The following is a 26,021-nucleotide window of genomic DNA, read 5'->3' as shown; positions in this document are numbered from 1 at the left end:
CAAAGGGACAAAGTACCTGTTGTCGTACCCTAACCTGTGCCCTAAACAGTACCCGTTCCCTAACCCTAACCCTAACCCTAACCCTTACCTATAGCACAGGGAACTCTACTCAATATTTTGTAATAACCTATAAGGGAAAAGAATCTGAAGAAGAATATGTATGTATATCTGAATCCCTATCCTGTGTACCTGAAACACAGCATTGTAAATCAACTACCCTTCAATTAAAAAAAATCAGAAAAGTCAGCTATTACTAAGAATAATCAGAGTCATTCCCGCCTTTAACTTTGCACAGCTATCATGGAAAACAAGTCGTATGACACCCGTTATGCGTTGAATTGTTCCCCTGTAAAGATGTTGATGTCCTCACCCCTGGTACCTGTGAACGTGACCTTATTTGGAAATAGGGTCTTTGCAGTTGATTAAAGTGGGGTCATGAAGGTGGGCTCTAATTCAATGACTGGTGTCGTTATGAAAAGGGGGAATTTGGACACAGAGACAGACACACACAGAGGAAAGCTGACATGAAGATACAAGGAGAAGACAGCCATCTGTGAGCCAAGAAATACCCGAGGCTACAGAAGCTTGGGGAGTGGCCTGAAAAGACTCTCCCTCACAGCCCTCAGAAGGAACCGACCCAGCCGACACCTTGATCTTGGACACTCAGCTTCCAGACTACGAGACAATAAATATCTGTAGTTTAAGCCACCCAGTTTGTGGTACTTTGTTACCGAAGCCCCAGGAAACTAATGTAACACGCTACTCTGAATTTCCTTGCTTTCTTGCTCTATTGATTAAATCCACATGTGCTTATTTATTATTCTTTAAAATTTATTTATTTAATTTATTTATTTTTGCCTGCGTTGGGTCTTTGTTGCTGCGCGCGGGCTTTCTCTAGTTGCGGTGAGCGGGGGCTACTCTTCGTGGTGGTACGCAGGCTTCTCATTGCGGTGGCTTCTCTTGTTGCAGAGCACCACGGGCTCTAGGCGCGTGGGCTTCAGTAGTTGTGGCTCGCGGGTTCTAGAGCACAGGCTCAGCAGTTGTGGCTCCCGGGCTTAGTTGCTCTGCGGCATGTGGGACCAGGGCACGAACCCGTGTCCCCTGCATTGGCAGGCGGATTCTTAACCACAGCACCACCAGGGAAGCCCCACATGTGCTTATTGAGTGACCACTGCATGCTCTCCACGAAGCTTCATAAGGGGTATTGAAGGAGCTGCAGACACAGAAAGGAAGATTCTCGGTTGTATCTCACCTGAGGGAGAACATGCATTCCTTAGAAGTTCAGAGAAGGGAGAAGTACATCTGAGCTGAGGGATGGAGGGCCAGGTGGGAGCTGAACTGAGTCTCAAGGGACGGGTAGGTGCCAGATTGGTGGGGAGAAAAGGGGAAGCCATGCTGTGGGAGAGAAGAGCCTGGGCAAAGGCGGGGGAGTCCAGGAACGCGCCCCGTCTGCTTCTGTGCCTTCCCAGGGCTTTTTCATCCTCCAGCCTCTGCTTCTCCCCTCCTCATCTTTCCAGACCCAGCAAGAATGTCACCTGCTCTGTGAGCCTCTTCTGAGAGGGTTTTGTGTGTCGTCATAGGTGGTCACAGCTCAGACCTCGATGACAGTGATTACCGTGCTCTGGTGGACATCTGTGGCCCTGTAACTGAGCTTCAAATTGTGTTCCGATTTTGTAGCAGAGACTTTGCAATGAGCTCACCAAAGTGACTGTTTTTCTTCTGGGCACACAGGAGACTGTAATTCCCAGACCCCGTGCATTCAGGTGGGACCAGGTGGTTAATTCCGATCAGTGAATGAGGCGGATGTGCTGTGTGCCTCCTCCAGGGCTGGCTCCTGAGGACCCCTGAGACCCCCGGCTGGCACTCTCTCTTCTCTCATTGCTGGCTGGTAGCCGAGGGGCCAGTGGAGGCCTCAGAAGCCCTGAAGGAGGGTGGTGGACTCTCTAGATGGAAGGGCTAGGGTTCCTGAGTGCCTGTATGGACTCTTCTCCATGCCCCCCGACCTGCACTGAACTGCACCCTGAGTGAGAAATAGGGTCCTAAGTGTGACCACAGCAGAACATAACCTGCCCCCACTACCCCAGGCTGATAGGCATCTGAGTCAGGGCAGCTCAGCTGTAACCCTACCCTCTGCGTGGATATGCTACCAGAAGCCTAGGCAATGACCTTGGCCACTGGTCTCTGCTGAGAAGGAAAGACGGAGCCCTTGGGTGCCAGAGCTGGATCCCGATGACATCACCACAGCCCGGCACTGCCCCTGCTGACGGTCATTACCGCATTTAAGGCTTGAAGCAGGGCCCTAGGAGACGAACTCCCTGCAGGTTTAGTTCCATCATTTGTCTGCAGAGAGAGGGGTCTGGGATCAGACCACCTTCTCTGCCAGCTCCCAGCCAATTCCCCCCAAAGCTGCCCATCACCATTTCTCTGTGCAGCCTCCTGTGTAGTGGGAATTCACTTACTGTGCTTTTGTGGGGGAGGATTTGAGGGAGGATTTGAGTTCTCCCCTGGAGACGCTAGAAAGACAGTTTGTCTCAGCCTAACACTAACTCCCAGCTCCACATTTATGGCTGTTTCTGTGGTTACATTTCTTTGGGGATCTTTGGGGTGGTGGTGATGGTAGTGGAGGGGGTGGTGGTGATGGTGTGGTGGGGGTGATGGTAGAGTGGTGGTGATGGTTGTGGAGGGTATGGTGGTGATGGTAGTGAGGGGGTGGTGGTGATGGTAGTGGTGGTGGTGGTGGTGATGGTAGTGGAGGTGGTGGTGATGGTAGTGGTGGTGGTGATGGTAGTGGTGGGGGTGTGGACATATTTGCTCTTCTACGACCCAGATTTTCTGGGGCTGCTGGTAAGGGGTCTTGGGAAGCACAGACCCTGATGTTTGTCTGCTAGTTGCTCACGCGTGCCATGGCAGGCAGACGGGAACGTCTGCAGGAGACACCTGTCCACCTCCCCGAGGCCCAGGGATTCTCAGTTCCTGGGACTAAGAAGGCAACCAAGCCCTTTCCTGAGCAGAGACTGACCCCCCACAGCATGTCAAGGAGGGAAGGGCCCGAGGAAGCCCGCTCCTCGTCCCGTCCATTTTATGGGTGGGGAGACCGAGGCCGAGGGAGTCCAGGGGATTTGTCAAAATGGCCTAGAGTCAGCAAAGGCAACCAGAACTGGAACCCAGGCCTCCGTTCTCCCGGCCCCGGTCTCCTTCCCTGAACCAGGCGCGTGAATGCTTGTGGCATCTGCTCACGGGACGGGTGGTGAAACGGACCAGAGGGAGCAGGTAGGCAGCCTGCGGCGACTGAAGCCTTTTTCCCTTCTGGGCCACCCGGGCCGCACTTCCGGAAGAGGACTCGGGGTCGGCCCCTCCCGCGTGCCGCCTCCAGGCCTCTCCCACACCCTCAGGCCAGAGGCCAAAGGTTAGGGAGGCGGAGCCGGTGCTTGGCTCCGCCCCTGCTCCGAGATCCAAGCGGGGCTAAGACCGGGTCAAGGCCTCAGCCGGGCAGAGCGTGCGCTAGAGAGTAGCGAGGGGCCGGCGTTGGAAGAGCGGAGGCCGGGAGCTGCAGGGCCATAAGGGGGGCGTGGTTAGGGACGGGGGCGTGACCTGAGTGGGTTGACGGGCGGGGGCTAAATTGGGGCGTGGTCGAGGCGGGGGCGGGTCCGCAGGAAACTTGAGCTCCCACCCCGGCCGGGCGCCCCGCCTCCGGGCCCCGCCTTCGCGTCCCTTCCTTTCCCTGTCTGGCAGGCGGGCCGCGGCGACTGCAGACGGCGGACTGGCGGATCGGCGGACTGGCGGGCACCTCCACTTCGCTCTCTCCCTCACTGCCGGCTTCCTTTTGTCTTTCTGCGAGGAGATGAGCGCAGGGCCGGCGCGGCGGCTGCGGGCGCACGGAGGCCCGCGTTCCTAGGCACCCTTTCCGGCCTCGGCGCGCTCGCCCCTCGTAGCGGCCCGCGCCCGCCCCAGCGCCGGTGGCTCGGAACTTGGGCTTGGGGAGCCGGCGGATCGCGTCCTGCGACGGAGCAGGTAGGAAAGGGGCGGGCTGCGGGGCTGCGGGGAGTACGGGCGTGTGTACCGGCGTGCGCTGCGATCGGGCTCTCAGCGTGTGTGTGTGCGTGTGTGTGTTGAGGGGTGATTGTGTTTTTTTGCGCAGTGGAGTTGTGGGTGACTGAGTGCGGTGGTGTGTCCCTGGAATGGCGTGTCCTCGTGCGGATCCGTGTGTGCAGTTGGATGTGCACATTTGCGGCTGCGTTTGTGGAATTGTGTGTCGGGGCGCAGTTGCTGGTGGGGACCGGGGCGGGGAGCGTGTCGTGTGTGAGCGGCCGTGCGTGAGGCGCGTGTGGCAGGGTGGGCGTGGGCGGTCCACCCCGAGCGCGGAGCCCGGGGTCCCAGCCGGCCGGCCCAGTGCGGACGGAGTACAGAGCCCCGGAGGATAGCTGGAATCCGAGGGGGCTAGCCCGGGCTTAGGGGGCAGCCCTGGCTAGCCCTGCCCGGGGACAGGTCCGCGCGGCCCACGTGAGTCGCCTGTGTGCTCTGGCCAGGGGAGGGGGCCCTCGCGGCGGCCATCTGCTCCCTCTTCCCCAGGCGGAGGGGCAACGTACAGAGCCCTGCTGCGGAGTTAGGAGCCCTGGCATCGCCGTGACTCGCACTGCGACCTGGGCCCGACACGCCACCTTCCCGGGTCTCGGTTTTCTTATCAAGTGGGGACAGTTCCTCCCTCGGGGTCTGTCGTGACGGTTAAAATGAGAACCACTAAAGATAGCTCTCGGCCCGGTGCCTGGCACATAGTAGGTGTTAATGTTAATTGCATTAGCGTCTCTCTTTTAAAAAATTCTTTTGTTTTCTTTATCGTGGGTGGGACTCTTACACCCCCCCCGCCACCCCGCGCGTGTTTTGTGCCTCACTCGCCGTCCTAACTTAACCATGAAGCTCCGAGATTCGAGAAAGTTTAGGCTGCCTGCTGCGCCGCCTCCCCGCCGCAGCTCCCGGGCGGCGCCGCCTCGAAGGTGCAGTAGCGCGCCTCGCGGGGCGCCGGCCCTTCTCCAGCTGCGAAGGCTCTGGCGCCCGAGCGGGGGTCCCTCTCCTGGCCGAAGGCAGAGGCTGAGGAAGTCAGGAGCCCTTTTGTTCAACAAGTGCCTAGTCCCCGGGGCGTGCACATCTGCAATCTGAGAGCCCCGGTGTGAAGCGGCGCTCCCCGCAGAGACGGATCTCGGGCTCCCAGGGCACCCTGGCCAGGCCTGGTCACGCCGAAGGCTGCCCCCTTTTCCTCCCCGCCAACACCGATTCCCCCTAGAGGAGCATGATTGCCGGAGCATGAGTTCCTGCCTTAGACCCTGGCATTGAACACCCTCTGGGTACCGGCCCCCGTCAACGGCAATCCCCTCTCCCTTTGATCAGCCTTACGCAGGAGTCTGAGGGTCTGCATCCTAGTCCCACGCCTTAATTTTTAGATTGCTTAGTTTCAAACCTACTACTCATTGAACTGCAGTGAATGCACACAGCTCTAACCATGATTCTCTCTGGCGGAGTCCTGCCAGCAGCACCACAGCGGTTGCTCAGGCCCAGCAGGGTAAGCTGGCCAGGGCTGCTCGGACGCTTTCTGCCACAGCCAGTGATTCCTTCCCTCCATCTCTGGTTTCTTCCTCTCAGGACCCTTCCCGGTGGGGAAAAAAAAATACCCTTTGCCAAGGGAGCAGCTGACCTCATGGTACATGAGGTTGTTAAAATGAAGCGCTGGCAGGGAGTGGGCAGGGCCTGCGTCTGGCTCTGGGTGCCTTTCCAAGTATCGGATGCTCCCGGCTGGTGTTCTCAAGGAAGCTTGTTCAGGCTTTTATGACACAGTAGCAGAAACCTCTGGTTTGTCTTCCACCCGGACCGAAGCCCTGAGATCTCAGCAGTGATCGCGTGTCAGGGGAACGAATGAGCTCATTTGTTATCCTGACTTGGTGTCAGGAGCACACTTAGAATGGAACCTGCTTTTCGTGTTTCGTAAAATGATTTTATATCCTAGAGGAGACAAGGTTCTTGATCTGAATCCTATTCTCTTCCCCGTAATCCAACTCAATAATAATATTCAAAAAAAATCAGTCTGACTTTCTCTGCTCAGAAGACAAACCAAAAGCCGGGATTTTTTCCCCCTTAGTTAAAACCAGCCCTTTGCCTTAAGGAAACCACTGTTTTGGCCCTAGATCTATTTCTGTTTCACTTTTGAAAGGCCTGTAATTACTGAGCTCTTGAGGTTCTATTGGATAATGTGCCAGAGGGAAGGGCCAGGGGCTCTGCCTCCTGCTTGCCGGGGTGGGGGGGTCGTGGTGCCGTGTTCTCGCCTTGCCTGCTCCATTTGCATTCCGATTTTTGTAAGTTGGGAAATAGATGTCAACGTGCGATAATAATTTGGGAGACCTGGCTTTGGGAATCAGATGTCCGGAAGGTCATCTTCTTGTGGAGAAACAAGAATAAGTCAAAACCCCAGAAGAACAAAGATTTGCCCCAACTCTAGTCAATGACCCATTCATTTCCAATAAGCCCTTCTAGAGAGAGACTCTAGAGAAATAAAAAGCTTGGACGAATTCCTTCAGAATTTGGCCTAATGTCCCTTTCTGACCTCAGGGCTGTGCAGAATTAGAAATACAAGCGACAGAAGGGCAGGGAGTGGGCCCCCGTTGGCCCACACTCCCCAGGCTGGGCCTTGCACTCAGCAAGCCCCATTTCTACTTGGAGCTGCTGTGAAGTTTCATCTGGTAAAGAGGTAGTGCTATCATCTGGGGCTGGCACCCCCCTCTTTTCAGGGCTCTGTGGGCACAATTCCAAGGTCACCATTCACATAAAACAGCATGGTGAGGGACTTCCCCGGTGGTCCAGTGGTTAAGGCCTTGCCTTCCAACGCAGGGGGTGCGGGTTTGATCCCTGGTCGGGGAGCTAAGATCCCGCGGTTTTCTCATGGCCAGAAAACCAAAACATAAAACAGAAGCAGTATTGCAACAAATTCAATGAAGCCTTTAAAAATGGTCCACATCAAAAAAGTCTTTAAAAACAAAAAATACCATAGTGAGTGTTCGTCCCTCAGGGTAGTCTGTATTCCCCTTATTCCCACAGGCCTCCCCGAGACTTACTCTAAGACCTTGCATTGCCACTTGGAAGTGGTAGAGTGCCAAGGTCTGATAATCCAGGGTAATAATAAGGAGCCCCAGACTTTATTTGGCATCAGATAGCAAGCTTCTTGGCAGCCAAAATTTTATCTAGGTTGGGGATTGGGTTTGTATTAGAATTTAGCATTCCACCAAGCCCTAAACCGTGCTGGTTTGTTGCAGGATAATGCTTCCAATTTATGAGCTGCCAGCCCAGACTTGATGGGGGATTATGTGTGTTTTGCTAGTTTGTCAGCCCTTGATGTCATTGTGCTTGGGGAAGGAGGGCACTTGGAGACTTAATCATGCTCTACTTTAGGACTCACCATTATCCCACAGTCTCGCTGGGTTCCTTTCGTGTTTTCATGCCCACACGCAAGTCTGCGCATCTGTGCACCTCATGTGGCTCCTGTCCTCTTCCCTTTGGGTTGAGTTTCTCATCAAGGGTGACAGAGGGTAATTGTATATGGAGATAGCAGAGCGAGCTTAGGGCCTCTCGGTACCACTTGCCCCATGGAAAGAACTCTTTCAAATCACTTTCCACCAAAAAGAAAAAAAAAAATTCGTTGGAATCTACTGGTGTGGGTTTAATGTAACTTCAGGTAATCAATACAGTTTGACAGGTGGAACATTTCTTAGGCACTGAGCAAGGTGCAAGTCTAAAGAATTAAAAAGAAAAAAAATCATCTGAAAAGCTCAGTGAATCCTTTAAGAGAGCCTTGCCTCGGCCATGTCATTTCAAGTCGAATTGAATTTCAGAGGTAGTGCTTCATATCTTTGCGTTCATGACACGTGACTAACTAAAGACACTTTCTGAGAGGCCTCAGGCTCCCTCCCCTGCCTGCATCAGGGCAGCAAAATGGCTTCTTTGACCTTTGCATTTTCCTTTATCAGCCTAGTGTACCCTTTACCCCTAGACTCCTGCTCGCTAATGCAGTAGCTGTGTTTTCTGGATATTGGTTTCTCTTTAGAGTCTTAGTACAATACAGGCTGGCAGGAAGCCAGAAGACTGGAGTAGGGGTGCTGGCATCCACCTCACCGGCCTCATTAGGCGAGAAGTCTTCTTTGAGGAGCTAGTGATGGGTTTCTGACCCTTGGTTAAGAAATACTCAGGATTGTTAAATTCTGACTCTTTGGATAAAGCAGCCATGGTCCTGGACACAGGAAAAAAGCTTTTGGAGGTATGCAGTTCCCCTCTTGAAAGTCTTCCCTGATTGCCTGAATACCTGTTGCCCAAACGAAGTCTCCCCTTGCTGTGTGTCCCCTTCAGCAAGGGAGGTGTCCCCTTGGTCAGGCACCTGCCGTCACGTCTGTGCACTGACAGGGAGCTCTCCCACCGCCCTGACCCCGTGCTGCGTGTGTGCTCCGTGCTACTACATGTCACAGCAGAGCCCAGAGCCCACCGCGCCCTGCCCTTCCCCCATTTCCCCACCCATCTAGCGGGTCAGACCTCTGCTGCCCCGCCCTCCTCCCCATACCCATGCCTCTTCGGCCCAACGCCCAGCAAAGCCTCATCCCTTAGCCTGGAGCTCGGCTTCCATTTCATCCTGTCCCTTTCCACTCCCCCCAACCCCCCAGTTCAGTCTCTTCCTCACTAACTTCTTCTGAACACCTACTGTGGTCTTGCTTCAAGCTGGGCTCCGAAAGCTGGCCACGGGCTTCATCCCTGCCCCTGAGAGCTTGGTCTTGGGGAGAACATCTAGTGAGCTGGTGGAATTGACAGGTGCTGGGAGGGCAGCTCCCGCCCCAGGCCCGGGCCTGGGGAAAAGCCTCGGGAGGAGGTGTCTGGAGGGAGGTGGGACAGTGAGGGTGAGGCCAGGCAGGTGGGCACAGCGTCTTTCTTCTCTCCCAGCCACACTTGATCCACTAAACTCCTACTTGATCTTTAAAAAATTTTTTTTCAATTAACAGCTTTATTGAGGTATAATTTATATACCACAGAGTGTACCCATTTAAAGTGTATTAGTAGGACTTCCCTGATGGCACAGTGGTTGAGAATCCGCCTGCCAATGCAGGGGACACGGCTTCGAGCCCTGGTCCGGGAAGATCCCACATGCCGCGGAGCAACTAAGCCCGTGTGCTACAACTCCTGAGCCTGCGCTCTAGAGCCCACGAGCCACAACTACTGAGCCAGTGTGCCACAACTACTGAAGCCTGTGTGCCTAGAGCCCGTGCTCCGCAACAAGAGAAGCCACTGCAATGAGAAGCCTGTGCACCACAACGAAGAGTAGCCCCAGCTCGCCGCAACTAGAGAAAGCCCGCATGCAGCAACGAAGACCCGCCGCAGCCAAAAAGAAAAAAGTGTATCGTTAGATGGGAATTCCCTGGTGGTCCAGTGGTTAGGACTCTGAGCTTTCACTGCCGCGGGTGAAGGTTCTATCTCTGATGGGGAACTAAGATCCCGCATGCTGCACGGCGTGGCCAAAAAAAAAAAAAGTATTATTCGATACTTTTCAGTAAACTTACAGAGTTGTGCAACTGTCACCACAATCCAGTTTTAGAGCGTTTCCCTCGCGCCGGAAGGCTCCCTCATGCCCATTAGCTGTCACTCCCTGTTCCCACTCCTGGCCCCGGGTAACTACCCTCCGGTTTTCTGTCTCTAGATTTGCCTTTTCTTCCTATGGTTCCTTTTATAGATTTGGCTCAAGGGTCCCCTCTGGGAGGCCTTCCTGGAGTCTTCCAGTTAGAATTGGCTTCTCCCTCAGGCTGCTGAAGTAGCCAGTGCTGTCTCCCTGTGGGTCGGGGAGTTCTCTGAAGGAGCCTCAGGTCTTACTGGCCCCTCATCTGTCACCTAGCACAGCGCCGGGCACCTGGGATGCCCAGAATATGTTGGCTGGACTAACTGAAGTTGCCTCCCTCACGTTTCTTTTGTGAACTCCTGAGTATCCAGCACAGTGTTGGAATTTAAAGTACAGAGTGTGTACTTGTGTTGTGAGGCCCTGCTACATTATCTTGTTTCAGCAGGAACATGTGAGGCAAATGGGATGAAACCCATTTTTTAAAATGAAAACGTGGAGGATGCCCAGGGCAAAATAAGTAGCCCAAAGCCATTGGTAGATAGTAGAAGCAGCAAGAATTAAACTTTCTCTTCCAGGCCTATTAGGTAGTGAGGAGATGCCCTTCTGTGGCTTTTCCTGCCATCACCTCCCAGACAATGTAAATTCCTTCAAGGGCACGAGTGGTACAGGGCGCAGCTTCCTTTGCCCCAGTACTTGGCCGGGTAGGAGTGACTCAGTTTAAGTGTGTGGACATGCAGAGAAGTTTCTTGGTGAATAGATGTGGAGGAAGGCCCTGGGGGAGGGAGGGGGTGCATGCGCCTCCATACATTGTGCGTTCAGAAGTCTCTTCCTGTGTCATTTTTTAAAAATTAATTAATTTTATTTATTTTTGGCTGTGTTGGGTCTTTGTTGCTGTGCGCAGGTTTTCTCTAGTTGTGGCGAGCGGGGGCTGCTCTTCATCACGGTGTGCGGGCTTGTCATAGCAGTGGCTTCTCTTTTTTCGGAGCACGGGCACTAGGCCACGCAGCCTCAGTAGTTGTGGCGCATGGGCTCAGTAGTTGTGGCTCGTGGGCTCTAGAGCGCAGGCTCAGTAGTTGTGGCGCACAGGCTTAGTTGCTCCGCGGCGTGTGGGATCTTCCCAGACCAGGGCTCGAACCCGTGTCCCCTGCCCTGGCAGACTGATTCCTAACCCCTGCGCTACCAGGGAAGTCCCCTCTTGTGTCAGTTTTGTTCTTTGAGGAAAGTAGCAGGGGAGGAGATCCCATTTTACAAATGTGCAGCCTGAATCACAGAAATTGTATACCCTGTGTATATAGATCGATCTGGGTCTGGTGTGTAGACCACCAGGTCACAAATGGTCTCTACCACTCACTGATGCAGAGAACTTTCACCGTGGACACTGAGAGTGTCTTGTTTCTTCCTGAAGGATTGGGGTTGTTAGACCCTATTTTTCAGAATATCCCAGGAGAAAGACCAGGGATGGGGTCAGGCAGACCGGGGTTCCAGTCAGTCTCTGCTCTGTTGTTTATTGGCTGAGTGACCCTTTCTGAGTTTGCTCATGTGAGAAAAGGGGTTCTGGGCCCCCATCAGACAATCTCATGAAACCTGGATGTAGAGGACCCAGTTGAGTCTGGCTGGTCACATGTCTGCGGAAATGGAGGCTGCTGCAGGGCTTCCCTAGCAATCAATGTTCCTTTTCAAATTCAGGATTATTAGGCATATTTTGACCCAGACTGTAGCAGCAAGACACATGACATGAGAGCCTGTGAATGTGTGTGTGCCAAGGGTCCTGGAAGGGAGCCGGGAGGGTCGTGACTTGGAGTTTGGGGAGCTGCCGTGTTGCATTGCCCCAGCTTTCATCTCCTGCAAAGTGTCGCACAGGGTCCCTGATGCAGCCACAGTGACCCTGAACTTGGGGCGGGGGGTGGCACATAGAGAAAGACCTGTGGGTTATTTCTCAGACATTAGGAGGCCCAGACCCCCTAATCCCCTCCCACCTTGGGCACTTGGAAAGCGTTTATTAGTTTGGGTGCGTGGGTGCCAATGGGCTGAAGGGGGACTCCTGGCAACACCGGCAGAGTTATGGTTCTGAGCAGCCGTATGTGTGGATCACAGCGCTGTTTTCCCTCCAGCAGCAAAATGCTCAGGTCTCTGCTTCCTTCCTGTGCATTTAACAGACGTTTCCAGAAAACAGAATTGACGACAGCTCCCCACCCTTCGCTGTCACTCCCATCCTTTCTCTCTGCTGCGCTGTAATCCACTTTTGGAGGGAAGTGAGAACCTCTCCAAATCAATCACCTGGGTTTAAAGACAGTCGTTTCCAATGTCGTGCCATTTTCTGTATTTACGGGCGTGGCTGAGTGGAGCCGGTGGGGGGTCCCCTGAGGGGCAGGATTGGTGGCGGGCTCGCCCACTCTCTCGCTCTCAGCCCTCCCCGGAGCGTGGGGCGGTGGTGGCAGGGATGAGGCTTTATTAAAAATCCCTCAGTCGTGCGGTGCCAGTGCCACGCTTTGTGACGCAGCCTGGACGGCCTGGCTCAGCTTCCAGGGGTGGGAGCCCGGCCGTGCTGGCTGCTGCGGCTCGTTTGGGTGTGCTTCTCCTTCCTGGTGAGTAAAGGCAGAAGCAGGCCTTGGACAGACGCTAAGCCCCGGCTTTCCTTCATGCCAGAACTTTGGCATTCTTATTCTCTGGGGATGGCTTTTTCTCTCTCCTTTCTCTCTAAAGACAGGACAAAGGATTACTGCCTTATTAGCCTACGTTCCTGGTGATGTGCTTTTACCTAAAGACAACATGGCCTGCCTCATTGTTCCCAGAGCTAGCTGTAAAGTGAAAACTTGTGCTAGGGGAGGTGTAGCGCAGGTAAGGGACTCTAGGTCCTCAGGGCCAGGGACCCTCAAGCAGTGTAAAAGTCTCACCGTGTTCCTTCCACTGTAACTCCTTCCCCCTGGGTGTTGTCCTGGGCCAGTTGCTGGCTTTCCAGTACAGCCATATCATCGCCCATCACTGGTACCACCATCGCCACTATCATCACCATCGCCATCAGTAGCATCGCTATAACCATCATCACGACCACGTCATCATCATTCAGTCTCAGCATTGCTTCCCAAACTTTGGCTGCTGCATCACATAGCCCATTTCTGCTGAATTAGCTGTTCCTTGGGGGGGATGCCCCCTAGTGTTAGGGGGGTAATGAGGGGGGTTACGACAGGATAGTGGTAGGCACAGAGGACCCGAATGGGTGGATGATGGAATGTCACTCTGCAAGTGGCCTTATGAGAATAACTAATCTGTAAGATTCTTGGAAAAAATCTCACCTGCAATGATTAATTTTATGTGTCAGATTAAATTTTATTTTTTAATTTTATGTGACAGGGCTAAGGGATGCCCAGGTAGCTGGTAAACCATTATGTGTGGGATGTATAGGTATGTCTGTGAGGGTGTCTCTGAAAGAAATTAGCATTTGGTTCAGTAGGCAGAGTAAAGAAGATTGCCCTCACCATTGTGGATGGGTGTCATCTAATCCACTGAGGGCCTGAGTAGAACAGAAAGGCAGAGGAAGGAGAAATTGGCTCTTTCTCTTGAGCTCGGACAGGCGTCTTCTCCTGTCCTTGGACTTCAGTGTTCCTGGTTCTTGGGCCTTTGGGTGTGAACTGGGACTTACACCGCTGGCTTTCTTGGTTCTCCAGCTTGTACTTGGCAGATTGTAGGACTTCTTGGCCTCAAATTGAGCCGATTTCTGTAATAAGTCTATCTGTATATACAGTAGTTCCCCCTTATCGGTGGTTTCACTTTCCAAGGTTTCAATGACCTGTGCTCAACTGTGGTCCAAAAGTGTTAAATGGAAAATTCTAGAAATAATTCCTAAGTTTAGAATTTTGTGATGGGAGAACAGTATGGAGGTTCCTCAAAAAACTGAAAATAGAACTAGCATACGACCCAGCAATCCCACTACTGGGCATAAACCCTGAGAAAACCATAATTCAAAAAGAGTCACAGTGTTCGTTGCAGCACTATTTACAATAGCCAGGACAGGGAAGCAACCTAAGTGTCCATCAACAGATGAATGGATAAAGAAGATGTGACACATATATACAATGGGGTATTACTCAGCCATAAAAAGAAACGAAATTGAGTTATTTGTAGTGAGGTGGACGGAACTAGAGTCTGTCATACAGAGTGAAGTAAGTCAGCAAGAGAAAAACAAATACCATGTGCTAACCCATATATATGGAATCTTAAAAAAAAAAAAAAGATTCTGAAGAACCTAGGGGCAGGACAGGAATAAAGGCACAGACGTAGAGAATGGACTTGAGGGCATGGGGAGAGGGAAGGGTAAGCTGGGACGAAGTGAGAGAGTGGCATGGACATATGTACACTACCAAATGTAAAATGGATGGCTAGTGGGAAGCAGCCGCATAGCACAGGGAGATCAGCTCGGTGCTCTGTGACCACCTAGAGGGGTGGCATAGGGAGGGTGGAGGGAGATGCAAGATGGCGGGGATATGGGGACATATGTATATGTATAGCTGATTCGCTTTGTTATACAGCAGCAACTGACACACCATTGTAAAGCAATTATACTCCAATAAAGATGTTAAAAAAAGAAAAAATAAAATAAAATAAAATCTTGTGATGTTCTGAGTAGCATAACGAAATATCACACTGTCCCACCTCATCCCTCTGGGATCCCCAACCGTCAACATCATCTGCTCCTGACATCCAGCCGTCAACATCATCTGCTCCTGACATCCAACCGTCAACATCTTGATGGCTCAAGTGATCCAGGATCCCCAAAGCAGATGATCCTCCTTCTGACGTATCATCAGAAGGTCAGTAGAGGCCTAACATCACATCGCAGTGCGTGCGTCATTCACCGCACTTTATCTCATCATGTAGGCATTTATCATCTCATGTCATCACAAGAAGGATGAGAATGGTACAGTATGCTATTTTGAGAGAGAGACCATATTCACATAACTTTTATTACAGTAAATTGTTATAATTGTTCTGTTTTATTATCGTTGTTAATCTCTTACTGTGCCTAATTTATAGTTTAAACTTTATCATAGGTATGTATGTACAGGAAAAAAAAATAGCGGTATAGGGTTCAGTACTGTCTGTGGTTTTAGGCATCCACTGGGGGTCTTGGAACATATCCCCCTCGGATAAGGGGGGACTACTGTATGTGTGTGTGTGTATGTACACACACACACACAAGATGTAAGATATATGCATATCCTGTATTTGCATATGTCTGTTTATCTGGAGAACCCTGGCTAATTCACCACCCATTCTTTCAGGCCCAGGGGGGAGCCACTGTCACCTTTGTCCCCCCAGGGAGGACGGATTGGGCTCCTGGCCGTATTCTCCAGGCCCTTTGCTGATGCGCCTCTCTAGGACCTGACCTAGCAGGTTGGGGACTGAGCTTCTCTGCCTCTCCCAGGGCAGTGGGCCTCTTTGCATACGGGGCCCCTGTGGATTTCTCCTCCATGGCCCCGCATTCCTGGCACTGAGCCTGGGACTCAGTGGATGTCCAGATGTGTGGCCAAACCACCATCCTCTTCTCTCAACTGTAGGATGGTGAGTGAATTGAATTATTTAAAACTTAGCACCTCAGCTAAGGGGCTTGCTTTGCATGCCTGAATGTGCGACTGTGCGGTTCAGTTCAATGCTGCTTCCTCTGCTGGTGCTGGTGGTGAGTGTTTCACGCGCTCATGAAAACTGCAGGACAGTGGACTGGAAAGCATCACGACCTTATGGGCTGGTGGAGTGACTGCCCTCCTGTTATGAATGTCTGGTTTCACTTGGCATGGGCGGCTTTTCCTCCCCAGATCTCAGTTTCCTCATTTGTCAAATGCAGCTCGGGGCTCGATAACCTGTAAATTCTCTGTCAGCTCTACAAGCCAGGAAAAATGCTTAAAATTGTAAACTTGAGGGGCTTCCCTGGCGGTCCAGTGGTTAAGACTCTTCGCCTCCACTGCAGGGGGTGCAGGTTTGATCCCTGGCTGGGGAACTAAGATCCCACATGCCGTGCAGAGTGGCCAAAAAAAGAGTAAATTTGAGTTGTAGGGTACATCCAACATAAAGTATGGAGAGAATTTTCATAGCTAAACTGACTGCAACAAAAAAATGAACCTCTTACGAAACACAGATGCAACCGCCCTCTGAAGAGCTGGCATCACAATTCAGAAGAGAGTGACAATATTGAGGAACAGATTTGTGGAGCACAGACTAGAAGGAAGGGGTAGGGCAGAGGGTACTGAACTTAGGGAGACGACCTTTGTGTGTTTCATCCACCTATCCGTCCATTCAGTGCCTTCTTATAACTTCCTGTGCCAGGGATGGTGCTATGTCTTAAGGAAGCTGAGATTAAGAAGACAGGGACTCCTGGTACCAAGGAAGAGTGTGATTTCATTGGGGTATTCGCTGTGAGAGCACGGAAGCAGGTTGGCAGTTGAGCTGAGGTCTTATGCTCTAGATCCAAGAGCCTTACTTAGAAGCTGTTTACGATTCCTTTTTTTAAAAAAAATCGTTTATTTATTTATTTGGTTGCACTGGGTCTTAGTTGCGGCAGGTGAGATCCTTAGTTGCGGCTCGCCGGCTCATTAGTTACAGCACGTGGGCTCCTTAGTTGCGGCTCGCCAGCTCCTTAGTTGCGGCATGTGAACACTTAGTTGTGGCATGTGAACGCTTAGTTGCAGCATGCGTGTGGGATCTAGTTCCCTGACCAGGGATCGAACCGGGGCCCCCTGTATTGGAAGCGCGGAGTCTTAGCCACTGTGCCACCAGGGAAGTCCCATGTTTACAATTCCTTTAAGAGGACAATAGGGCAAGAAAAGCCAGTGTAGAGGATGTAGATGTTGCCCTCCTCGGTGTAATGGGGCACTTCTGTTTTCCCGGGAGGTCATGCTGCTCACAATCTAAGAAACCGGTGGACTGAACTTCTTGTTTTGACTAATTGTGAACCAGAGGAAAGTCAGAATTAGGGAGTATTGTAGAAGGTAAATAATTGTATTATTCTCAGACAAAAGTATATGTATTGATGCAAACTCCTGACCAGCTTTCACCTCAAATTGGTCTTTTTAATGAGTTACTAAGAATTCTTTGAAATGAACATATTTCTGTTAGTAAGCTAGTAAGTATTTGCTAAAGGGGTTGAAAATAAGCAATTTAAACGTGTCTCTTAAATATGGGGCTGAAAAGCAAGATGTACAACTAGATAGGGAGGGAAAAAAAGCTCAGAGAAAATAGATGGGAAGGACATATACCGAACTGTTAGCAGTTGAGTCTGATGGGATCATGAGTGGTTTCTCTTTTCTGCTTTTTCACATTGCTCTACATTCTAAATTTTCATCCACGGGAATGTATTAGTTTTGCAATTAGGAAAAAAAGAAGGTTTTAGAAAGGAACCCGAAGAACGCATTCCTCTGATAACCTTGTTTATCCTCTTAATTTGCTTAGCAAACTTTCTTTTTATAGTCAGACTGGCTGGAACCCATAAATTCCATACTTGTAATGATTTGAATTAATGGAAATTTATCATGCTACATTGTTAGAATTTGTTAATCTCATCTAAATTCAATACTGAGTAACTCTATTAACTTGGATATAAAAAAAAAGTGTTCCAAGTCTTCCAAGAAATTCGCCATTTCAACATGGCAGGGGTAGAGTTTGTTTATGATCTAGGATGTGCTTGTTCCGTTTTGTTTGCTTCAATCTGGGCGTTCACTTTGTTTCTTGCCCTGTAAGGAGGCTTCGCGGCTCCTGCTGTGTTGACATTGGGTCTTTTAATGAGGTGGTTTGATGTCCTCGGACCACCTACCCCAGATTTTCCTTCTGTATTCTCACCGAGTGATCGCGCAGTGGCCCTCTTCCAGGAATAATCTCCTTACTGTTTGTCTCTCAGGATGATGTTTTTTAGCTCCCTTTTTGAAAATAACTTTTTGGGTTTCCCATCCCATCCCAGCCCTTCCTTCCTGACTCCCCCAGAGTGGAACTGCTGGTCTTCAGCTCCTGCAAATTGAAGGGCTTCTGAGGGTGATCCTTCCCCCCTGCCTGTGCTGCTCCTGCCTTGAACTTGGGTTGATGTTGGGTTGACCTTGCGTTGATCTTGGGCTTACGTCGGGTTGACCGTCTTTATTTACCGGCTGGTGAGCAGGGCCATCTCAGCCCTTGTCAGGGCCGTGCCTGACTTTTGGTGGCATCCCTCCAAAGGCTTCTTAGGCTGTTATTCCTGTCGTTTTGCAGAGGTTTAATCTGTCTGAGTCCAGGATATTGAGTCAGCAGTGGAAAGTTATGAAGGCAAAGCCAGCCATAAGAGAAATTGGCTAATAGGAAAGATTAATTTCAGAGTGAATGAAGGAGAGGGATGCTTGGGGGCTGGGCTGTCTCTCCAGGCAAATAACATTGCTATAAAATGTGATAAATCAGAGGTTGCCTTTGCTACTAGCTCAGTGCCTGCTCATAGTTTCTTGAATTAGAAATTAAAAAAAAAATCATATCTTTATAGTCTAGTGTCTGTATTTATGATTTTGTGAAAGAAAATATAATTGTCAGCAAAATTACATACACATCTGGTTAATTATTTCAGGATCTTCACTATGAGGAAACCATATTTTAAAAAAATTAGTATGGCCCCTGTGTTCAGAAATTGTTATTTTTGAAAGCTGGGTCCTTAGCTTATTGCGGGATTCCACATTGGAGGCGGGAAGGAAGCTCTCCTGTCACTGGAAACAGGTAGGTTACCATGGAGACCGGGTGTGTCCCACTGGTTTCCTGGGTATCCCAGTTGTCCTGGAGAAGGAATAAACCTCACTTTCTGTGATATTTCTGAAACTGTGTATGTGAATTAAATTTTTCTAAACAAAGGTCCTCTGTTTTATTGACTTACACAGGGATTTCTGACAGAATTTTGCCCTCCGTTCTGTTTGCTTAATTTTTAACATGCATAACCCTACCTTTCCTGCCAAAATGCTTAAAATGAATCGAAGGAACACCTACCCCAAGACAACAACTGGAACAAAATCTTTGAATAAAGCCAGGAATGCTCTCTTTAGTGTGAACGATGATTACCCTGTACAGTTCAACAAATTAGTTCAATAGTTCTATATTGTATGCCAAGTCCGGCTCTGGGCCCGGGGATACAACGATGAACAAGGTGTTGGAGGACCTGCCCTTGGGGAGCTCATATTATGACTGTGACCCAAGACAGCGGGAAGCCAAGGAGGGGGACCCTGGGCTGACCTCCCCTGGCTTACGCTGCTGGCCACTGCCACACAACGGGGCCTTGAACCCCTCTCACTGTCCCGTGGGGTGACGGCCCCCGGGCCTTGTTGGAGGGATGACACAGCAACTGATTCATTTGAGCTGTTCTTATTCACAGGCATTTTCCAGAGTGTAGAACCTTGCTTTTATCAGTCTGCTTATGATTTTATACACGGAAAAAATCCTACTCGTGCCTATGCTTGGGTCCCTCTCCATCTAATAGTTTCTAAAGGCAATCCCTTGATGGTTAGCTGTGTAGAAAGCTCTTTGTGCTTCCTGCGTCTTGTTGAACGCCTGGCAGCTTCCTATCTCCCTTCATCCAGTTCGGTGTCAGCATCCTCCAACCCCGTGGAAACAGACCGCCTCCCCCGCCCACAACATGAGCAGCTGGAGGCCCGCGGTGGGCATCCCTGCCTCGCTCTCCCGCCCTCTGCTTCTTTGCAGTCACTTCATCAGCAAAGGTACATCCACTCTTTTCCTTCCCTTCTGCGGGTTGGTGGTCATGAGCAAAGGCCTCCTTCGGCCCCCCCGCTGGACGGCCCGTTTTGCACAAACTCGTTAATTGGTGGGGACCTTGAGTGGGCTCGTCACAGCCTGCAGAGGCTGTACGTGGGTGTGGAACAGAGCTGGTGGCTGTGTTGGCTTTCAGCGACATTGAGAAAGTGGCAGACACCGGCCTCTGTGTGCTCTGTGATTTGACCGGAGAGCTTGGTCTCGCAGCTACAGGGGATGCTGCGCTCTGAACAAGAAAACAACCTTCAGACCCCAAGTGGCCTGGGCTTAGGGACATCCTGCCTGGTTGGGTTCCAGTTTGGAGGTAATTGCACACTGGAGATGTCTCTTCCTGATGCTGTCCTGACTTCCTTACCGTCTAATGGATAGGGAACAGACCATTCTTTTTTTTTTTTTGAAATAATTTTTCTTGGAGTATAGCTGCTTTACAGTGTTGTGTTAGTTTCTGTTGTAAAGCAAAGTGAATCAGCTATATGTATACATATATCCCCTCCTTTTTGGATTTCCTTCCCATTTAGGTCACCACAGAGCATTGAGTAGGTTCTCATTAGTTATCTGTTTTATACATGGTAGTATATATATGTCAATCCCAGTCTCCCAATTCATTCCCCCACCCCAAGACCATTCTTTTTAAAGGAAAAAAGTCACCTCTATCACTTTGTCCCGATCCTCCTTTCCTCCCCGAGGCTCAAACACCTCCCACCTTCACCTTCTCCACACAAGTCCCTTGGGTCTGCAAAGCACTGCCCTGGAGCATCTGTTTCCTCATCTGTGAAATGGGAGTTATAGATGCTCCCAGGATTGTTGTACAAATAGCCATTAGACCTCCTGTAAACTCTAAAGTGCTATATGAATGTAAGGACCGTCACCGTCACCATCATTATCACCATCCTCAATCCTCATCACCAGTCTTCTTATTCACGTCCTGCTGCCCCTGACACGTGATTGCCTAAAACAGCAGGGTCTTTCTGGTTTCCTTTGTGGAATTTGAGTTCCCAGTCTTCTGCCCTTTTCCCTTCTCTGGTCTGGAGTCAACCTGTGGTTTTCATTTTCCTCCTGCAAGATGTTAGCCCACAGAAGAGGTCCAGGGAGTGTACTGACTGAGCCTTACAAAGGACGTGGACATATGTATCTGCTTCTCCATCTTCCTGGAACGTCAGACCTGCTCTGTCTTTCTGTCTCTGCCCCGCAGGGAATGATGATTTGCGTGCTGGGCAGCCTGGGAATTTACTGCTCAGATTAAAGACATCTGTTGAAATGAGGGCAGTCAGCTTGGCTCAGATCAGATCATAGATTGAGCAAGCAGCTCCCTTAAACCTGCTTCTGGATTACAGCCAGCTGTGTGGTCACCTTTGTCGGGGACAGAGGGCCAGGATGGGGTGGGGACTTGCCATGAAACTCTCGGAGACTTTTTTCTTTATTTTTTCTTTTTCTTTTTTTAAGGGACTTCTTTCACATCTGACCTTCTCCTTGCTCGGGGAGCTGGTCCTGGGGACTCCCCATCACGGCCTTGGGCTTGGGTTACGATTCCCAGCGCCATCCTTTGAGGAGAGGAACATTTGCTACACCCTTCTGCTTGCCCCTTGCACCCTCCCAAATCACTCTCACAACTGCCAGCCTTCTCAGGGGTTGCCTCTTCCAAGAAGCCTTCTGGGCCTGCTCAGGTGCCCTGCTCAGGTGCCCTGCTCTTCCTGGGGCACTGCTGCTCCGGCTCCCACGGCCCTGCCATCTGCAAGGCTCTGGTCCTGGCCAGTCACCTCCGAACGTGGGTCTCATCTTTCCTCCAGGCCAGGGGCTCCTAAGGGCAGGGACCATGTACTGAGTAGTCTCCCTTTCAGTAGAGACCGGGCTTGGGAAGAATCCCTAGGTAGGGAAAGGTGCTCTCTCATGAACCGGCCCTGCATTCATTCATTCATTCATTCACATAGCTCCCACTGTGTGCCAGACTCTGCTTTAGGAGAATATCCGGCAGAAATCCTGCCCTCTCAGAGCTGATGTTTCTAGCTGGGAGCAACAATCAGGAAGCTAAATTAGTCAATTTGTAGTATAATACAGTAATACTTAGAAGATGCGGGGCGGCGGGGTGGGGGGGGGGGGAGGAAAAAGGAATTCCCTGGTGGTCCAGTGGCTAGGACTCCAGGCTTTCACTGCTGAGGACCTGGGTTCGATCCCTGGTCGGGGAACTAAGATTCCAAGCTGCAAGGCGCAGACAAAAAAAAGAAGCTGTGGAAAAAATGTTAGTGAAGGTCCAGAGGTATTGGATAGGGGGGTGGGTGAGAAATGAAATTTTAAAAGAGTGGTCAGAGAAGGCCTCATTAGAAGGTGATATTTGAGCAAAGACTGGAAAAAATGAGGGAGATGGTCACGTGGAAGCTGGGCAGGACGGCAGGCACAGGGAACAGCAAGTGCGAGGGCCCCTCTGCTCAGAGGCTGGACAACTAAAGGTGCAACCTTCCAGCCTGGAGAACCCAGTGAGTTTTGGCCAGTGAGATGTCACTTCAAGGCTGCTGGCATGCTCTCCTGTCTCTGCTCCCTTCCTGAATAAAAAGCCAGAGTCCTAAGACAGAAGGATTTTGACCCATCCATCTTCTCCTGCCTGGAAAGCAGACGCAATTTGTGGAAATAGGGTAGCCATCCTTTGATCACGAGGCTGAGATCCATGTGCTAAGGATGGTAGAACAGAAAGAGACTCTAGGTCCTTGATGGCATTCTTGAACCGCTGCCCAAGCCCTGGACACAAAGAAAACCCTTTCTTGTCAAAGCCATGGTTTGCTGGGTTTTAGGTTGTTTGATGGAGTGTCTGAAACAGAATCTGCTATTCCCAAGTCCCCCATATAGACCACTGCCTGCTCAGATATGGAGGCAGGCCCAGGAGACATTCTAGCCCCTTCTCAGCTTTTCTTTCCCTCCATCCTATCAAGCTGGTCTCTTAAGTTAGTCATCAAGATCTAGATCCCCCAGATCCATCCCAGTCTCTCCAACTTCACTGCTCCTGTGCTGCAGTGACACCACCTTTTTGCGTGATTGTGTTTCTAGCTGGTTTCCTGACCCCGCCTCTTCCCACACCCACCAGACCGGTCGCCCACACACAGCCCCAGCCCCAGCCCTGCATGAGCCTTCTCTAAAGTCGGTTGCGTTGCTCCACGCTCTCAAATCCTTGCTTGCAGAGCAAAGTCCAAATGCTAAGCGTGGCCTGAAAAGCCCTCCTTGTGACCCTCGACCCTGCCTGACCTCTCGACCGACCCTTCATCCCCTACATCATGTCTTGAATTCCACTGACTGGCAGTTCCTCATCACCCATTCACTCCTCTGGGCCTTTGCACGTGCTGTTCCTTCTGGGAATCCCTGACCGCACCCCCTCCCCCAACAAGCACCCACCCATCCTTCAAGAATCGAGCAGGGCTTTCCATACCAGTTGATCCCTTTTCCTGTGCACGCGACTGTATTGTCCGTGTTAGAGCACCTCTTGGAGGGGGGCAAATGGCATTTAAAAAAATACATCTTTCTTCCCAGTAGACAGAATTCCCCGGAGAATAGAGATCAAACACGTGTGGTCTAGAGACTCTAGCCTGTGTTGGGGAATTGCTGGGGGTGGTGGGTGACTGAGGCAGTTACAGGTGTTGGCCCCCAGGTGAGGTCCCTTCCCTCTCACCTGCACCCATATCCTTACAGGCCCAGAAGTGCCTTCTCCAGGCAGGAGCCTCACCTCACTTATAATGATAATGAAAATAGTAAAAGCTCAAGTAACTGACACCATGCTAAGTGTTGTATATGCTTTATCGCAGGTAATGAGAAGTGGCCCACCTTTACTCATTCAACAAATGGTTATCGAGGGCCTACCAGGGATTCTTCTAGGCACAAGGTACACATCAATGGAAAAAAAAAAAAAGACCCCCCCCCACCAAAAAAAAAGAAAAAACCTCCCCTGTGTCCTCATGGAACTCACATACACTTCCACTGTTGCTACTTCACACGTCTTGCACTAAAGCACCAAAAGCATTCTAATTATTAATTTTTAAGTGCGATGCAGGAAGTCTGAATTTCAGTTGATGAATTTCAACGTGCAAAAGGTCCTGCTGTCTTCTCAGAAAAAATGAGGAGAATTAAGCAAAAATGTGCTTCCAGCAGGTCAGTGAAGAATTTTTCCAAACACGAAAATTTTAAATTATGAACTTTCATCTTGCTGTTTTAAGGGTCCCACCATTAAGAACTCATTCACCCTGTTGTCATTAAGGGTGAAACCGAGACGTTGAGTTATGTAAAAGCCAATTAAAATAAATGCAAATACTGTTTCATTGTGATGTTAATTTCGAGAGCTGGATCAATCAAAGGTTGTGGAAATGCCAAAGTTGTTAAGACTTTGGTTGCCATGACGACAGCACTCTGTCTCTCCAGGTCTGGTATTCAGGTTCGGGCTCTGGCAGTGACTGCGTGTCTCCGTGCAGGGTTGGAGCTTCCTGCAGTCAGGTCTGGGTTCAGCCAGGCTACCTGTTTCGTGACCTTGGGAAGAAAGTCACCATCTCTCTGCTTCAGTTTCCTCGCTGTAGGGACGGCCCCTCCACAGCTTTGAGTGTAACACAGCCATTCAGCGCTTCTCAGAAACCACCGCATTAAGTTTTGGGATTTCTCGTTGGCCCTGCTGCTTTTCAGCCTCCCTTTTGGGGAAACGTGAATAACAGAGGCGAGGGAAGGTGAAAACACCACTCTGCTCCCGCCTCACCTGTCTAACCTTTGGTGAAAATGGAGTTCTCTATCATCGCGGCCAGTGGCCAGTGAATAGCTGGCCTCTTGTTTGTTCTTCTGTGTGTGTGTGTGTGTGTGTGTGTGTGTGTGTGTGTGTGTGTGTGTGGAGGGTGAGGGCAGTTGTTGGGTTGAACTCAGTGCTTTTAACCCATCGCCTGCGATAATCACATTTTCTCAGGGGGTTTTCTCTGGGGCCACCGTTGTTTTCTAGATGAGGACATCGGGACTTGGTGGGTGGCTTGTCCGAGCTCTCAGGCTCCAGGTGGCTGGGCCAGGATTGGTGCAGGCTCCCAGGTGCTGGGATGGGCTGTCCCCAGGTGCTGGGATGGGCTGTCCCCATGGAGCCCCGGAGGCCCAGGCTACTCGGCCTTTCCCTGCACCCGTTTCTGCAGAGAGTGGCTCGGAGTGGGTCCCAAGGAGCCTCCCTCGTCAGCATCAGGCTGACCAGGCCTCAGTCCCCAGCTCCAGGCCCAGAGCTGCCATGATGTTTCTTTTGGGGTGTCCTGCAGAGAAGCTTCCTCGTGCTGTGTGGTTTTAGGACGTCACGAGTCAGAAAAGTGCGCATTAAACATCTGCTCTCCTGGCTGGAGGAGGGCCCAGGAGCCATTGCTCAGGTGCCGCTGGCCTGACTCACTGTCCCTGCCCTGTGGTCCTGCTCTCTGGCTAAATCAGGGCTAATTAGTGCCTTCTTGGGGCTGCACCCCGGGTCCTTGGTGAATGAGATCCGACTGGCCTTTTCCCACTCTTGGGGAGCGGTTGTTGGGAAATGATGAAGCAGTTGTGTTTGTTTTTCTTCTTTTTTTTTTTTCCGGTACGCGGGCCTCTTCACTGCTCTGGCCTCTCCCGTTGCGGAGCACAGGCTCCGGACGCGCAGGCTCAGCGGCCATGGCTCACGGGCCCAGCTGCTCAGTGGCACGTGGGATCTTCCCGGACCGGGGCACGAACCTGTGTCCCCTGCCTCGGCAGGCGGACTCTCAACCACTGCGCCACCAGGGAAGACCCTTGGGTTTGGTTTTTTATTGGAGTAGTTGCTTTACAATGTTGTGTTAGTTTCTGCTGTACAGCAAAGTGAATCAGCTATACGTATACATACATCCCCTCTTTTTTGGATTTCCTTCTCGTTTAGGTCACCACAGAGCACTGGGTAGAGTTCCCTGTGCTATACAGTACGTTCTCATAGTTATCTATTTATACATAGTATCAATAGTATATATGAGTCCATCCCAATTTCCCAGTTCACCCCCCTCCCCCTTGGTATCCATACGTTTGTTCTCTGCGTCTGCAGTTGGGGTTTGTTTAAAACTCTGTGCAGGAGACAGGTTGTTGCACTAACGTTTAACCTGCTGCAGAGCCGCCTGAAAGTGAGGTGAGGACCCAGAGAACTCAGAGGGGGTGAGATTGGACTTTTGCCACGGGCCTGCGGTGGCCCGACTCCACCTCGGTGCCCGCACCCATGGCCTGCTGGGAGCTCCCCAAATGCATCCTGGACAGAATAAGTGCAGAGGCAGCAGGGGCACTGGACAGCCTCGCTCCCAGGCCTGTTGGGGGGTGTATGGGTGAATTAACGTAGCCATGTAATCTTGGGGCTGCTTTGGAGGTCTCAAAGTGCAGCGGGGGTCTCCCTGCCTCTCAGGCTGCTGGCCATGGGGCCTGAGCGAATGCTGCCCAGTCAGCCCCAGCACGTCACTGGGAAGGGAGGGTGCTGGTTTCAGTGTGGGTTGAAGGAGGCTGACACGTCATCCCCGTCTGGCATCCTTGGTCTCTTAAAGCAGATGGTGGGAGCCCTGTGGTTCTTCCTGCTTTCAAAACCTTGTCTGGGGACTTCCCTGGGGATGCAGTGGTTAAGAATCCTCCTGCCGGTGCAGGGGACACGGGTTCAAGCCCTGGTCTG

At 51.1% G+C, this 26,021-nt stretch overlaps 1 protein-coding gene across 1 annotated transcript in view; it reads left to right on the top strand.

Moving 5' to 3' along the window:
* Positions 1-3,704: 3,704 nt before the first annotated feature.
* Positions 3,705-26,021, top strand: part of HPCAL1 (hippocalcin like 1) — a 112,852-nt gene continuing 90,535 nt past the window's right edge. The window contains exon 1 of the mRNA XM_024737713.1: positions 3,705-4,011. The gene's annotated coding sequence lies outside the window, so the exon portion shown is untranslated. The remainder of the gene's footprint in view (positions 4,012-26,021) is intronic.

The sequence above is a fragment of the Neophocaena asiaeorientalis genome, unplaced genomic scaffold (assembly GCF_003031525.2).
Source record: "Neophocaena asiaeorientalis asiaeorientalis breed wild unplaced genomic scaffold, Neophocaena_asiaeorientalis_V1.1 scaffold396, whole genome shotgun sequence".
Taxonomy (NCBI): domain Eukaryota; kingdom Metazoa; phylum Chordata; class Mammalia; order Artiodactyla; family Phocoenidae; genus Neophocaena; species Neophocaena asiaeorientalis.
Note: the sequence above shows the minus strand (reverse complement) of the source record. Positions and strands in the feature narration are given on the sequence as shown.